The 16444-nt window shown below is 50.5% G+C and overlaps 1 protein-coding gene across 5 annotated transcripts in view; it reads left to right on the top strand.

The window, feature by feature from the left end:
* The first annotated feature begins 444 nt into the window (after window positions 1–444).
* The window catches only part of BLM (BLM RecQ like helicase), a 111104-nt gene continuing 95104 nt past the window's right edge, over window positions 445–16444 (top strand). For 2 of the 5 annotated variants that reach the window (XR_011381053.1, XM_008275317.4), the window contains exon 1: window positions 445–565. The gene's annotated coding sequence lies outside the window, so the exon portion shown is untranslated. Of the gene's footprint in view, window positions 566–586; window positions 1209–8194; window positions 8487–16444 lie in introns of those variants that run through there. The other 3 variants (XM_051834324.2, XM_051834323.2, XM_051834325.2) reach the window with 3 other exon arrangements.

The raw sequence follows: 16444 nt of genomic DNA, 5'->3' as shown, positions 1-16444 counted from the left end.
CGTGGTTTCCCGCTCTGGTACTGCACCTGTCCCGGGAGGCCCATGAGCCTGCGACCCCTTTTCCCGGCCAATGACAGCTGACAGTCGCTCGTGCACAGGAGTCCGGGTGGCACAGAGGCCAGCCAAAGCCTCAAGGAGAGGACGGTGGGAAGTGGCAAGTCTCAGTCCCCTTCAAACTCCAGGGCTTCCCAACCTTCTCATCGTCGGTCTCCCGCCGCCAGTTTCGCTCAAAGCTTCCACCAACACATAACACACCAAAACAAAGACCCCGCCCAATACCGGAAGTCAGGAGGTTTAATCATGGTCACCTGACCCTCTCATCTCGGCTCTGATTGGGTCTTGGGAGTACGTGCCCCTCCCAGCGCGTACGGCGACCCCGCCTATCAACTGGAGGGGGCGGGGAACAAATGCCAATGTACGACGGTATTGGTTGACATCCTCAAGACGCAGCCAATCGGAGTCTGCTGCCTTCCGGCGCGAAGTGAGCGGGCGCCCGCGCCGGGGCCGTGGTGGCGGCGCGCGGAGTTTGGATCGCGGTTCGGCCCGCGCTGAACCCGCGGGAGAGGTGAGTGCTGCGCGCGAAGCTACGGGCGGGCCGCGGTTTGGTTCAGCTCTTTTACCGTGGCCCTGGCCCGCAGCCGGGGGCCTGGCCGGTCCCTCCGTTCCCTGCCCCGGTTCGCCCGGGCCCGCTGAGTGTTCAGTGAGGCGAGCAGCCTGGGAAGAGAGCGGGGACGCCGACGTCCTCGGACCGAGGGAAACAGAGCCGGGGCGGGCGGGCTTTGCCAGCTCGGGACGTCGGTGGCCGCGCTGGGCCTGCAGCTCCTTATGTTCTTGTCGGCGGACTCCAGATGCCTACCGTGAGGCCTGCCGTGGAGGACGCCCTGGGTCATCCCGGGCCTCTGGCACTGGAGCCCCCGCTCTCCCCCAGAAGGAACAGCAAGGCGCCTTGTGCTTTTTCTGTGACCCTCCTTAGTCACGAGCCCGGCTGTTACTCCGAGTGTGTGTTGTGTGCCACGTACCTGGCTGGCACCTGCTGTCTTAGGCGGGTCGCTTCGCGGATCGCGTGGGTTCGAATCCTGGCTAGCTCTGTGGCGGTTCACACCTTAAACAATGTGTGTGCTTTGGTTTTCGGCTGTCGTCTACTTCCTGGAGCCTTCTTTGTATTTAAGGAGATTGACGTATGCAACGGATGCTTCAAAGAGTATCTGGTGTGTATTTCCCACGCGGATAGGTGGAGTTGGCCTGGGATGGGACAAGAGCCTGACAGCTCCCGGTGCCATGTGGCGTATAAGTAGCCGTCCTTTGCCACGCGTAGATTAAGGGGCAGGAATGGAGAGGCTGGGGGAGAGGGAGGAGAGAGGAAGGCAGTACTGTCCGGGCACTACTACATATAATTAAATTCAGCAACATTTCGTTGACTCGGTTGCTATCCCGTTTGAAAGAATCTTGCATTCTGCTAACAGAAAGAGACCTTCTGGGTAACTTTAATGCCAGTCACCATGAAAGTCACCTTATACATAGAATTTATAATCCTAGTGTTAGCTGGGAGAAGTATCATTTGCCTTCATCTTACCTGGGAGGAAACCAGGAGTTAAAAAATTAGACAGGGGCCGGCACTGTGGTGTAGCAGGTAAAGCCGCTGCCGGCAGTGTCGGCATCCCACATGGGCACCGGTTCAGGCCGAAGCTGCTCCACTTCCACTCCAGCTCTCTGCTATGGCCTGGGAAAGTGGTTGAAGATGGCTCAAGTCCTTGGGTCCCTGCACCCACATGGAGATCCGGAGGAAGCTCCTGGCTCCTGGCGTCGGATCAGCTCAGCTCTGGCAGTTGCAGCCATTTGGGGAGTGAACCAGTGGACAGAAGACCTCTCTCTCTCTGCCTCTCCTTATTTCCTTATCTCTTGCTGTAACTCTGCCTTTCATATAAATAAATAAATAATATTTTTAAAAGATTAGACAGAGATCACAGTATACTGAAAGAATCCACAGGGAGATTTTGCACATTCATTTTAACATTACCCATGAGAGGGTGAGGGAGTAGATAGGGCTGACAGGAGTGAGTGGGATTTTAAATGTATCCAGAGTGTTTTATGCCACTGAAAGAAACAGGGCCAAATTGATATGTATCTTTATATTTCTTTTAAGGGAAGAAAGGATAGAAAAGACCTGTGAAGTAATGCGAGATAACCTTGGGAGTTTAGTGCTGAAAGTCCCAGAGGCCTCCATCACCTGTAGGGTAAAGTCAGCTCCTGTGTGTGGTACAGGAGGCCTCTGAGTGTCCACTGCTCGCCCCGTGCGGTTCCACCCCAGCCTGAGTACAGGTAGTGCTTACACCACTCTTCCTCACAGCCCCAGGCCTGTCCTGCAAGATCCGAGTCAGTGTTCTTGTTGTTTTTAAGATGCATTCATTCATTCATTCGAAAGGCAGAGAGACGGGGAGAGGGAGAGACAGAGACCTTCCCTCCACTGGTCCACTCCCCAGTTGGCTACGATAGCTGGCCCTGGGCCAGCCTGAAGCCAGGGGTGAGGAACTCCATCTGGGTCTCCCACGCGGGTGCAGGGGCCCAAGCGCTTGGGCCATCCTCCACTGCTTTCCCAGGCACATTAGCAGGGAGCTGGGCTGCAAATGGAGCAGCCAGGATTCAAGCCGGTACTGTGATGTGGGATGATGGCATCGTAACACTGGTCCCAATTCAGTGCTTTTGAAAAGCTTCCCTGGGGCCAGCACTGGGGCGCAGTGAGTTAACGCCCTGGCCTGAAGCGCTGGCATCCCCTGTGGGCTCAGGTTCAGGACCCAGCTGCTCCACTTCTGATCCAGCTCTCTGCTGTGGCCTGGGCAAGCAGTAGAGGATGGCCCAAGTGCTTGGGCCCCTGCACCCATGTGGGAGACTTGGAGCAGGCTCCTGGCTCCTGGCTTCGGATGGCACAGTTCGGCTGTTGCGGCCAACTAGGGAGTGAGCCATTGGATGGAAGACCTCTCTCTCTCCCTGCCTCTCCTCTCTAACTCTTTCAAATTGTGGGGAGCAATCCGGACTAGACTAAGTTGCTCGAATTAGGACTTATTCTATGCATCTGCTCTCCCACAATATGGCGCTGGGAGAGAAGTAAACAGCTTCCGCACAGCTGCCTCCAGTTCAACCAATTAACTGTAGGACTTGCTCCTGATTGGAGAGCAGCGTACTCAGCCGAGTTGGGATTGGCGGAGGAGGACTATAAAGGAGGAGAGAAACGGCATGCACCGGGAACATCTATGGGGAACATCTAGCTGAAGGAACACCTGTGCAGCCCCCGAGAAGAGCCGGCCGGCGGTGTGCCGCTCCCCTGCGGAAGTGGGGAATGTGGCCAGGGGGAACTGCCCTTCCACGGAGGTGGAAGGGATAGTAGCCAACCCGGGAAGAACCAGCAGCAAACCCGGGGAGGGCCGAGCAGACGAAAGAACAGCGCAGGGTCCTGTGTTGCTCCTCCACGAAGAGGGGGAGCGACATAATGGTGCCGTGACTCGGATTAGGAAACCTAGCTCGGATAGGAAACCTAGGACGGATAGCAAACTTAAGAGGGAAGAAACGGGAAGAAGTGGGAAATTACCGGAGAGACAGACTAGCAAACAGCCTAGGGAAAAGCCGGACGAAAAGGGTGCCGGAAGAAGCTATTGAAAGCCTAGGCATAGACTCGGATACGGACTACGGGGGGAAGCTGGGAGAAATCTCTAAGGTCGAAAGCGAAAGTGAAAGCTAGAACAAACAGATTCGGACGTGGACTGTGGGGAGAGGCCAGGAGAAATGAGGGAGGAATATCGTTGGAGGAAAGCTTGGGGAAACATACCGGGTAGAGAAAACTGTTAGGGAAATTGAAGCCGCGGGGGGCAGGCCGAGGCGGAAACGAAAGCCACTTTGGGGTTCTCAAGTTAGCCCGGGAATAGGGGGCGAAAAGTTGAAACCAGAAGCTGAGACGTAAGCCAGATTGGGATCCGTCTGATTAGCCCGGGGAGCAAAGGACGGGAAGCCAAATCGTGGGGCGGAGACGTACGCTGGGTTGAATTCGCCAGGCTAGCCCGGGGAACTTGGATTGAATCCTAGTGGCGGAGACGCAAGCTACGCTGTGTTACTCGCGGAAGCCGCCGCGTGCAGAGAGAGCACGGGGCGTGAATAGATAGGGAACGCTGGCGTAGGCCGTGGTTCAGACGCGAAAGGGTTAAGCGTGGAGACCGCGGACCGCGCAAAGCCGGGAAGCCGCGCAGATGAGGCGCGGGCTGAAGCGGCGCAGAGCCGGGAACCCGCCGGCGGGGCGAGGTGCCGGGAAGCCGCAGGGATAAGAGAAACAGAAGTTTTAGAAGTAAAGTGAGAGAAATAGGAATGCTGGCAGACAGAAGTAAAATGGGAGAAATAGAAATGCCCGGAGATAGAGAAATAGAGAAAAATAAGGCTTCCCCACAATGCAACAATTAGGAGGCTTGGATTCGGTCTGCCTGATTTAAGGCGGTAAGCGCCAGCAAAGCTCGACCAGAGTATGAGCTGCAGGTCACCGAAGATAGGCACAAACCAACACTAATAAGTCTCCCCCACAATACGGCAATGAGAAGGCTTGGATTCGGTTTGCCTGATAGGTTTTGTAAACACCTGCAGGCAGTTCTAGCAGAGCAGAGCATGCGCTGCAGGGCACCGAACACAGGCACGCATCAGCGCCTAAAAACCTCCTCACAATGGCGAAGAGAGGACCCGGATTCGGTTTTCCTGATTGATAGGACTTGTAAGAGCCTGTGGCAACTCTAGCAAGTACAGCAGAGTGTGTGCTGCGGGACACCGAAGACAGGCGCGTATCAACGCCAAAAAATAAAAAGAAAGGGGGATCTGTGGGGAGCAATCCGGACTAGACTAAGTTGCTCGAATTAGGACTTATTCTATGCATCTGCTCTCCCACAATATGGCGCTGGGAGAGAAGTAAACAGCTTCCGCACAGCTGCCTCCAGTTCAACCAATTAACTGTAGGACTTGCTCCTGATTGGAGAGCAGCGTACTCAGCCGAGTTGGGATTGGCGGAGGAGGACTATAAAGGAGGAGAGAAACGGCATGCACCGGGAACATCTATGGGGAACATCTAGCTGAAGGAACACCTGTGCAGCCCCCGAGAAGAGCCGGCCGGCGGTGTGCCGCTCCCCTGCGGAAGTGGGGAATGTGGCCAGGGGGAACTGCCCTTCCACGGAGGTGGAAGGGATAGTAGCCAACCCGGGAAGAACCAGCAGCAAACCCGGGGAGGGCCGAGCAGACGAAAGAACAGCGCAGGGTCCTGTGTTGCTCCTCCACGAAGAGGGGGAGCGACACAAATAAATATGTAAATCTTTATATTAAAAAAAAGCTTCTCCATGATTTTCCTGCATCTAAAAAGCCATACAGCTTTTTTTTTTTTCCTAAGATTTATTTAGTTGTTTGTGGGACCAGCATTGTGGCCCAGAGGGTTAAGCCACCACCTGTAATACTAGCATTCCATATGGGTGCTGGTTTGCATGCCAGCAGCTCTAACTTCCGATTCAGCTCTCTGCTAATGCACCTGGGAAAGCAGCAGAAGATGGCCCAAATCCAAATCCTTCGGCCCCTGCACTCACCTGGGAGACCAGGATGGAATTCTAGGTTCCCAGCTTTAGCCTGGCCCAGCCGTGGCTGTTTGTGGCCATTTGGAAAGTGAATCGGCAGATGGAAGATCTCTGTCTCTCCCTCTCTCTGTCGCTCTACTTTTCAAATAAATAAATTTGTTTATTGGGGCTGGCGCTGTGGCATAGCAGGTCAAGCTGCTGCCTGTGACGCCGGCATCCTATGTGGATGCTGCTTTAAGATCTCACTGCTCCACATCCAACCCAGCTCCCTGCTAAATGTGCCTGGGAAAGCAGTGGAAATGGCCCAAGTGTTTGGGCCGCTGCTACCTGCATAGGAGACTGTGATGGAGTTTCTGGCTCCTGGCTTCGGCCCGGCCTTGCTTGGCCCTTGCAGCCATTTGGAGAGTGAACTAGCAGATGGAAGATGTCTCTCTCTGTACCTCTGATTTTCAAATAAATAATATCTTTTTAAAAAACATTTATTTGAACGGCAGAAGGACAGAGAGGAGAGATCTAAGTGCTGATTCATGCCTCACATGGCTGCAACAGCCAGGGCCGCGCCAGGCTGAAGCCGGCAGCCAAGAACTCCATCTGGGTCTCGCATATAAGTGGCGGGATCTCAAGTACTTGAGCCATCATCCTCTGCCTCCCATGACAAATTAGCAGGAAGCCGATGGGTAGAGAGTAGCTGGGACTCGAACCAGAACTCCAGTTATGGCATGCTGGCGTCATAAGCAGTGGCTTAGCACACTGTACCATGACTCCTACCCCTGAAGCCATAAAACTTTTAAGAAAATATTTTGTCAGGTTTATCCCATTATGTGGTAACTATTTGTTGTTTTGTCTGTTTTCTGATCTTCTGGAAGTTCCTTGAGGGTGATAATCATGTCTTGCCTGTCTCTCTACTTCAAAACCCACCACTGTGTCTAGCGCAGAGTGGTCACTGGGTAGATATAAACCGAATGAAATGTACAAGTCAACGAGGGGGAGTTGCTATGGCATAAGAACTTTGTTCTTTACACTGGCAAGGAACTATTCATTTTACTTTGCTGAAAAATTACTGTCTTGGGTGCAGTGATTAAACACCTCCAGCCCCACCTGGAATGCCTGTATCCCGTATTGCCCGGGTTAGAGTCTGGCTTCACTTCCGATTCCAGCTTCCTGCTAATGTGCACCTTTGGAGGCCCCAAGTGGTGACTCAAGAAGTTGGGTCCCCGTTACCCAAGTAGGGAGGTCTGGATGGAGTTTCTGGTTCCTGAGTTTGGCCTGGCCCGGCCTGGCTGCTGTGGGAATTTGGAACTTTAGCCATGGAGCAGGGACCTAAGAATTTGAGCCATGATCTGCTACCTTCTAGAGTGTGTTATCACAGGCTGATTAGGAAGCAGAGGAACTGGTACTTGAACTGGCATTCCAGGATGGGATGAGGCAGCTGAACCCCTTGGCCACAATGCTGCCCATTTCTGTCTCTAAACTCTTCCTTTCAGAAAAACTGTCCTGTATCTGGATTGGGCGTTGGCCTAACAGTGAAGATACTGGTTAGACACCCACATTCCATACCAGAGTGCCTGGGTTCAGTTCCAGCTTCTAGATCCTGGGAGGCAGCAGGTGGTCACTTACGTGATGGGATCCCTGCCCTCAGGTGTAGACCTGGATTGAGTTCCTGGCTGCCAGCTTTGGCCTGGACCAGACTTGATCGTTGCAGGTATTTGGGGAGTGAACCAGTGGGTAGGAACCCTCTCTGTATTTATCCCACCTTCTCTCTCTGTCTCTGTCTCTGTCTCTTTGCCTCTTGAATAAATTTTTTAAAAAGATTTATTGATTTGAGAGGCAGAGTTACAGACAGAGAGAGGGAGAGACAGAAGAGAGAGGTCTTTCGTGTGCTGGTTCACTTCCCAAATGGCCATTATCATCCAGAGCTGGGTTGATCCGGAGTCAGGAGCTTCTTCAGGATCTCCCATGTGGGCGCAGGGGCCCAAGCACTTGGGCCGTCTTCCACTGCTTTCCTGGTCCATTAGCAGGGAGCTAGATTGGAAGTGGAGCAGCTGGGACAGGAACCAGTACCCATATAAGATGCTGGCGCTGCAGGTGGAGGCTTAACTTACTACGCCACAGTGCTGGCCCCTCTAATAATTTTTTTTAAAAATCGTGTATCTTATTGAAGCATATGCTCCATGTCAAGAGAAATATTGCAGTCATAATCCTGACTTTTTTTTTTTTTTTTTTTTTTTTTTTTTGACAGGCAGAGTGGACAGTGAGAGAGAGAGACAGAGAGAAAGGTCTTCCTTTGCCGTTGGTTCACCCTCCAGTGGCCGGCGCACCGCGCCTATCCGAAGGCAGGAGCCAGATGCTTCTCCTGGTCTTCCATGGGGTGCAGGGCCCAAGCACATGGGCCATCCTCCACTGCACTCCCGGGCCACAGCAGAGAGCTGGCCTGGAAGAGGGGCAACCAGGACAGAATCCAGTGCCCCGACCGGGACTAGAACCCGGTGTGCCGGCGCTGCAAGGCGGAGGATTAGCCTACTGAGCCGCGGCGCCGGCCAATCCTGACTTTTGATCACTTAAGCTTTTTTGGTTTTCTTGTGTCGTTTCCAAGTTTTGGCTATAAACTAAGCTATACAGATTTAGCAGCACAGATTTCTTAGGTAGCTTGTAACCATAATGTACTCATAGTTTAGTGTTTTGCATTATGCTTTTCAATGTTAAAACATTACTTGCAGCTACTCAGTCTTTGTGTTTATCATTTATTTTTTAAGTTATCCCCACATTCCTCTTTCCCTCTTGGTTCCACGGCTGTGAACAGGGCTCCGTACGATTAGCTGTGAGATGATTCTGGCCTCTTCAGTGTCTGCATTCCGAGGAGCTGTGTGTCTGCTCTCTAATCACGTGTTCATTGAAATTTGGGTGTGTATTTAATATTAACCCCTTTACTGTTTGTTATTAATTTTTCTTTTAAAAATGTTTCATTGTGAGAAGCAAGGTACATTTAAAAATACATTGTGGACATAATTTTAGGAATATAGAGAGGGGCCAGCAGGTATAGCAGGTAAAGCTGCCACCTGAGATGCCGGCATCTTGCACGGGTCCCGGTTCATGTCCCGGCTGCTGCATTTCCGATCTGGCTCCCTGCTGATGGCGTGGGCAGAGCAGAGAGAGATGGCCCAAGCACTTGGTCCTCTGTACCACATGGGAGACCTGGAAGAAGCTCCTGGCTCCTGGCTTCAGCCTGGCCCAGTGCTGGCCATTGCAGCCATCTGGGGAGTGACCAGGGGATGGAAGATCTCTCTTTCTCTCTCCCTCTCCCTTTCTCCCCCCTCGCTTTCCCCCTCCCTTTCTCTCTCCCTCTCTGTAGCTCTGACTTTCCAATAAATAAATCTTAAGTGTATAATCAAGTTACAAAGTTTAGTTTTACATTACAAATTACACAAATAATAAATGTAAAGACTAAGTATAAAGATTATACTCACATATAAGCTGATCTGGATCAAGAAAGCTAACATTTCTGGTACCCCCGGCGGTGCACCGTCCTCCTCGTAGTCTCCACACCTCATAGGTGACCCTCATCTGTGTGTCCACTAGTAATATGACACTGAACTCCTGTAGCTCCGTTCTGCCTGGTTTTAATTCTGTAGGGGTGATGATACATAGTGGTACTGTATTATAATACGTAGTATGTGACCTACTGAGTCTGTCTTATTTAGCCCAACGTTATGTGTGTGAGATTCTTCCATACTCAAGATATAGGTAGGTTTTTTGTTTGTGTGTGTGTGTGGGGGGGGGGTTGACAGGTAGAGTTATAGACAGTGAGAAAGAGAGAGAGACAGAGAGAAAGGTCTTCCTTCCATTGGTTCACTACCCAAATGGCTGCCACGGCTGGCACTGTGCCAATCTGAAGCCAGGAGCCAGGTGCTTCCTCCTGGTCTCCCATGTGGGTGCAGGGGCCCAAGCACTTGGGCCATCCTCCACTGCCCTCCCAGGCCACAGCAGAGAGCTGGACTGGAAGAGGAGCAGCTGGGACTAGAACCCGGAGCCCATATGGGATGCCAGCACTGCAGCCGGAGGATTAACAGTGTGCCATGGTGCCAGACCCGTTTTTTTTTTTAAGATTTATTTATGTAGCCCAAATGCTTGCAGCCTTAGCTGTGAACCTTGTATGTCAACATTAAAAAGGAAAACAAAACTGGAGACCAAGGGAAGATGAGGAGCTAAACAAATCACTCAATTCCCACTGCTTTCTCTGGACAGGTTCCTCTGACCTCTAGGCTTACGATTTTTCGTTAAATACGCCTCTCTTTAAATAGGGGAGCTACCTTTTAATACTCTTTAGTCCAAGTATAATTGCCACCTGTTTTAAATCTCAAATCTCAAATTATTGGGACCGCTCCCTTAATATCTGATATCCAAAGCGCTTCAATAAATGTTAATTAGGAGAGCACAGAGTAGGAGTGGGCTCCTCTGTAGTCCAGTTTAACAGCGGATGCCCCCAAAACAGGGTGGGGGTTTGTTGTTGTCTTTTGTTTTCAAATAAACTCAAAGAAACATAAAAAAAAAAAAAAAGATTTATTTATGTAAAAGAGAGTTAGAGAGAGAGAGAGAGAGAGAGAAGTCTTCCATCTGCTGGTTCACTCTCTAAATGGCCACAATGGCTGGAGTTGGACCGATCAGAAGCCAGAAGTTTCCTCTGGGTCTCCCTTGTAGGTGCAGGACCCAAGCACTTGGGCCATCCTCCACTGCCTTCCCCGGCCACAGCAGAGAGCTGGCCTGGAAGAGGAGTGACCGGGACAGAATCCGGTGCCCTAGCCGGGACTAGAACTGGGGTACTGGTGCCACAGGCGGAGGATTAGCCTAGTGAGCTGCGGCGCTGGCCAGAATAAGGATTTTTAAAAATAATATTTTCAGGGGCCAGTGTTGTGGCATAGTGGGTAAAGTGGCCACCTTGATGCGTCAGTTTGAATCCCGGCTGCTCCACTTCTGACCCAGCTCTCTGCTGATGGCCTGGGCAAAGCAGTGGAAGGTGGTCTAAGTGCTTGGGCTCCTGTACCCACATGGGAGACTTGGATGAAACTGTATGTTAGGGCCTGGCTCATCCCTAACCATTACCACCATCAGGGGAGTGAACCGGCAGGTGGAAGATCTCTCTGTCACTCTGACTTTTAAATAAATAAGTAAATCTTTTAAAAATGTTTTTAAAGAAGAAATTGATTTTTATTGCTATAGAATATTATATGATTATGCCACATTTGTTTATACATTCTTTTTTTGCCATTTTGCTTTAAATTTTTATTATTTTACTTCTTTAAAGGTTTATTTATTTGAAAGGTAGAGTGAGAGAGAGAGAGAGAGAAAGAAAGAGAACTTCCATTGCTGGCACACTCCCCAAATGGCTGCAACAACCAGAGCTGGGCCAGGCTGAAGCCAGGAGTCAGGAACTGCACTGCGGCCTACCACATGGGCAACTGGGGTTCAAGCACTTGGGTCATCCTCCACTGCTTTCCCAGGTGGATTAACAGGGACCCGGATCGTAAGCAGAGCTGCCGGTGCTTGAACCGAGACCGCTGTATGGGATGCCAGTGTCACAAGTGGCAGCTTATCCTGCTGTGCTTATGACGTGGACCCTTGCTTTAAAATGTTTTTAAAAGATTTATTTATTTATTTGAAAGGCAGAGTGACAGAGAGAGAGAGAGAGAGAGAGAGATGTTCTATACATTGGGTCACTTCCTAAGTGGCAGCAACACGCGGGTCTGGGCCACGCTGAAGCCAGGAGCCAGGTCTCCTGTCTGGGTGCAGGGGCCCAAGCACGTGGGGCATCTTCCACTGCCTCCTGAGGTGCGTTCGTAGGAAGCTGGCTGGGAAGCAGAGCAGCTGGGACCTGACTAGTGCACTGAGCTGGGATGTCGGCATCAGAAGCAGACTTAACCCGCTGCACTACAGTGCCAGCCACAGCGTTAGTTTTAATTTTATCTTACGGTGCTAAGAACACTTACCATCAGATCCGTCCTCTTAACAGATTTTCAAATGTGCGGTGCAGCACAGGCACAGTACAGGTCTCTAGGACTTCCTCGTTTGTGTCACCGCAGCTTCCTACCTTTTGATTTGCAACTCCCATTTCCCCCCTTCTGCTCCCTTGGCAACCACTGGTCACTCTGCCTCTTTGAAGCCAACTATTTTAGTTGCCGCATGTTAGCGGAATCTTGCAGTACGTGTTCTTCCGGGAGAGGCTTATTTCACTTAACATAGCGTCCTCAGGGTTCCTCTTGTCTCATATTGCAGGACTTCCTTTTTTTTAAGGCTGAATAATATTCCATCGTACGTGTATACTACCGTGGAGGAAAACCCACGTTTCCTCTGTGCTGTACCCCGTACCATACAATAAGTCTCTGACTTACGATGGTTTCACTTCACGGTTTTTCTCGACTCTACGATTGCATGGAAGCAGTACACATTCAGTAGAACTTGTGCTTGGGATTTTGAATTTGGATTCCCCCCCCACCCCCGCCCGGAGCGGTGGCAGGCAGCAGGTGCTCTCCTGGCACTGGCTGACGGCAGCCGCTAGTCAGCTCTGCGCTCACCGGGGGAACCTGGGGTGCACTGCGTGAGCGGTGCTGCGTGTGCCGCTGCTCGGTAGGTGGTGGAGTCGGTGCGTTTTCCACCTGAGATACCTGCAGCCTAGGATGTGCTTCCCGTCTCTCCTGGACTCGCGGGTTTCCCCCACAGCAGTTCACTTTGCCCAGACACCTCCTGGGTTCCCTGTAAGTTAACCCGGTTCTGGCACTGTGCTGGATTGCTGTATGGAAAGGGCTCAGTCCCACACGCTGCCTCCCTCCCTTCAGACTCGCATTGCAGTTGCCGGATCCCTGCCTCACACACAGCTTTCCCTCCGTCGTGGCTGCAAATCAGTAGTTCCCAGGACCCCCTTGGGTTTGAGAATTTGCCAGAGCAGCTCACAGAACTCCAGGAGAACCGTTTACTGGTGAAGACAACTCAGGAGGAGCAGCAAGGCGGAGACCCGTAGGGCATGCTGTGTGGGGAGGGCTTGTGGAGCCCCCGCGCCCTCTCTCGGTGCACACCCTCCCCCAGGGTCTCCACAGCCCGGAAGCCCTCCACACCCACCTTGTTTGCGTTTTATGAAGGCTTTGTTGCCTGGCCATTGATGATTAAGTCAGTGCTCAGCCCCCTCTCCCTCCCTGGAAGAAGTTCGTATTTAATTCATTACAAACTGTTGGGTCAGAGTATTGTACATGTTACTGTACTATATAAGGCCGAATTATTCTCAAGTACTTCTTGCTAATATTTGGTTTATATTTAAAATCTTTGCTAATATTTGGTTTACATTTAAAATCTTTGCCAGTCCTGTAGAGGTATGTATAGTAGTACTTCCTAGTGGCTTAATTTCTCTGATTATTCGTGAAGTTGAGTACCTTGTTCTGTTTGTGGGCTATTTCCCCTTTATTGAAATGCCTATTCATGTAGTCTATCTTATTGCTTTGTAGAACTCATTTTTATGTTCTCTATGCTAGATACATGTCAGGGCAAACATGCATACTGAGGACACTCCAAAAAGTTAATGGAAAAAATGAAATTAAAAGATAAGTTTGTGGGTCCGGTTCTGTGGCGCGATGGTTTAAAGCCCCTGTCTGCAGCGCCAGCATCCCATGTGGGCACTGGTTCTAGTCCCAGCTGCTCCACTTCTGATCCAGCTCTCTGCCATGGCCTGGGAAAACAATAGAGGATGGCCCAACTCCTTGGGCCCCTGTACCCACATGGGAGACCCGGAGGAAGCTCCTGGCTCCTCGCTTTGGATCGGCACAGCTCCGGCCGTTACGGCCATCTGGGGAGTGAACCAGCGGATGGAAAACCTTTCTCTCTGCCTCTCTGTAACTCTTTCAAATAAATAAAAAATAAATCTTTTTAAAAAATATAAGCTTGTTTTGTTGCAGAAATTTTTTGAAGTCCATGCATAGTTTTTGTAGTAAACATTTCCTTCAACTTTTTGATGGCTGTGTATAGCCATCTTTTTTTTTTTTTTTTTAAGATTTATTTATTTATTTGAAGGTCAGAGAGAGAGAGAGAGGTCTTCCATCTGCTGGTTCACTTCCCAGTTGGCTGCAATGGCCAGAGCTGAGCCAATCTGAAGCCAGGAGCCAGAATCTTCTTCTGGGGCCCAAGGACTTGGACCATCCTCTATTGTTTTTCCAGGCCATGGCAGAGAGCTGGATTGGAAGTGGAGCAGCCAGGACTCGAACCAGTGTCCATATGGGATGCTGGCACTGCAGGCGGCGGCCTTACCTGCTATACTACAGTGCCATCCCCTTGGCTTTTTAAAAAAGAGAGATTTAATATAGTTTTAGTCAACTGTTTTTAACCTCTTTTATGAAAAATCATTGTGTTACATATCACAGATACTGCTTATAGAGGAGTGAGTTGACGTTGTGGACCTGAGTCTGTCTCCTTTAGGCCGCCTGCACAGTTGGTCTCTGGCCGTTGTCTGACAACTTGGCCTTTGAAATCTCTCCTGCAAGAAGGCTGCTGTGTCTACTGTGGCCCATTATGCCTGTTTCCTTCTGGGAATCTGGATTTCGGCATGCAGAGGGTGCCCACGTGACCAGCCCCCAAGGAGAACCCTGGTTTCTGGGTCTCCTAAGAGCTTCCTTGGGTGGAAACACGTGCCCCTGCAGCTTCATTCCCGCAGGGAGAGAGCACACCGTCACAGGAAGTGGGGTGCCTGCATTCCTGCAGACCCCCAGCTTCGGGTGAGGCTGTGTGATCTGGGCGTCGCTGCAGTAAACCTCGGCTGTGAGTGTAACCACACGCTGAGCCCTTCCAGCGCATTGTGAAGCTTGAGGGCGGCCTCTGAGGATCCCAGAAGCTACGACATTTGTAACGACATTTATAACCCAGTGTTTGGGTCATGTGACCCTCGGAGACCTATGGGGCTGAGCCCTCATCAGCTGGAGCCTGCACTGACTCCAGGCAGTCAGCACTGAGTTGCGTGCACCTGCCTCCCAGGCAGGAAACAACATTGCTAACACCCTGGGAAGCCTCCAGTGTGCTCCTGTCTGTGCCCCAAAGGTAACCAGTACCTTGCTTTCCTTTATATTCAGCATGTCCCAAAAGTCTTACTGCTATTTTAAACTGCACACAAGTGATTCTTAATTAAAACAATCCAGTTTTTTAATTATTTTCTTTTATGTTAATGCTTTTTATGTCTTCTTAAAGAAATCTCTTAGAGATTATGAAGTTACTTGTCTACTATTATTTTGCAGAAGCTTTATTATCTTGCTTCTCATTAAAAAAAATACTTGGAGCCAGCACTGTGGCATAGTGGGCTAAGCCACCACCTGTGGCGCCAACATCCCATATGGGCACTGGTTTGAGTCCCAGCCGCTCTTCTGATCCAGCTCTCTGCTATGGCCTGGGAAAGCAGTAGAAGATGACCTGAGTACTTGGGCCCCTGCATCCATGTGGGAGATCCGGAAGAAGCTCCTGGCTCCTGGCTTTGGATCAGCTCAGCTCCGGTCATTGTGGCCATTTGGGGAGTGAACCAGCAGATGGAAGACCTTTCTTTCTGTCTCTCCCTCTCTGTGACTCTACATCTCAAATAAATAAATTTTTAAAAACTTAAACTCAAGAGACAAAGAGACAGACAGACAGCATTCCCTTCAACTGGTTCACTCCCGTCTACTGGTTCACTTCCCAAATGCCCACAGTGTCTGGGGCTGAGCCAAGGCTGGAGCTGGGCTGACGCCAGGAGCTGGGAATTCAGTCCAGGTCTCCAGGGTGGCAGCAGGAACCCAGTTACTTGAGCCATCCCCACCGCCTGCCAGGGTCTGCGTTGGCAGGAAGCTGAATTCCAGAACCACACCTGCGTACTGAACCCGAGTGCTCCAGGGTGGGATGCAGGCATCCTAACTGCTAGACCAGGTGCCCACTCCCTGCGCTTTACATTTAGATCGGAATACACTTGGGAGTGATCCGTATATGGAGTAAAGCAGGGTTTAACTTTCATTGCTTCCCATGTGGATACCCCCTCTGGTGCTAGGCAGGCTATTTCCTATAGGAAAAACAACAGTAACAAGTCGAGAGGCAGCTCTAAGAAGTTCCCAGAGACAGTGGCTGCACCCAGAGATGCTGGAACATTCTGCAGGTTCTGTCAGGAGAGGCTTGTGCAGACAGTGGACTGAATAAAGAGCCTGGAAACAGGCAGCCAGTTACCAAGAGAAATTCAGTGTGCAATAAAGGTGTGTCTCAGCCTACTGAGACAGAGACGAGTGTTTTCATTAGATGGTATCAGGATCACTCCAGTAGCCATTTGCAAACACGACATTATATCCATACCTCATATCAAACCCAGGGATAAGCTCCAAATGAATCAGAGAGCCAAGGTTTTTAAGTTGACTACTAGAAGAACACAAAGACAAGTTTTCTGTAACTTGGATATGGGGAAAGGCAATAAAAGAAGCAAGCAAAATATATTGACTATATTAATTAAGTTCTTCATTACAGAAAAGACAAACCCCATAAGCAAAGTTAACAGATAAGAAACTAGCAGGGAAGGTTTGACAAATGTCTTAAAGACCTATTATCTCCAATCCAAATTGAGAGAAAAAAATACCAAAATTTTATTAAAAAGGACAGAAATACAAGAGCAGATACAATTTTTAAAACTAATTTAAAAAGATTTATTTATTTATTTATTTCAAAATTCCGAGTTACAGAGAGTGGAGACAGAGAGATCTTTGATCCGCTGGTTCACTCCCCAAATGGCTGCAATGGCTAGGGCTGGGCCAGGCCCAAGCCAGGAGCCAGAGCCTCTTCCAGGTCTCTCAGGTGGGTGCAGGGGCCTAAATATTTGGGCCAGCTTC

This window comes from Oryctolagus cuniculus, chromosome 12 (assembly GCF_964237555.1).
Source record: "Oryctolagus cuniculus chromosome 12, mOryCun1.1, whole genome shotgun sequence".
NCBI classification, from domain to species: Eukaryota; Metazoa; Chordata; class Mammalia; order Lagomorpha; family Leporidae; genus Oryctolagus; species Oryctolagus cuniculus.
The sequence above is the reverse complement of the archived record's forward strand: the minus strand, read 5'-3'. Positions and strand labels throughout refer to the sequence as shown.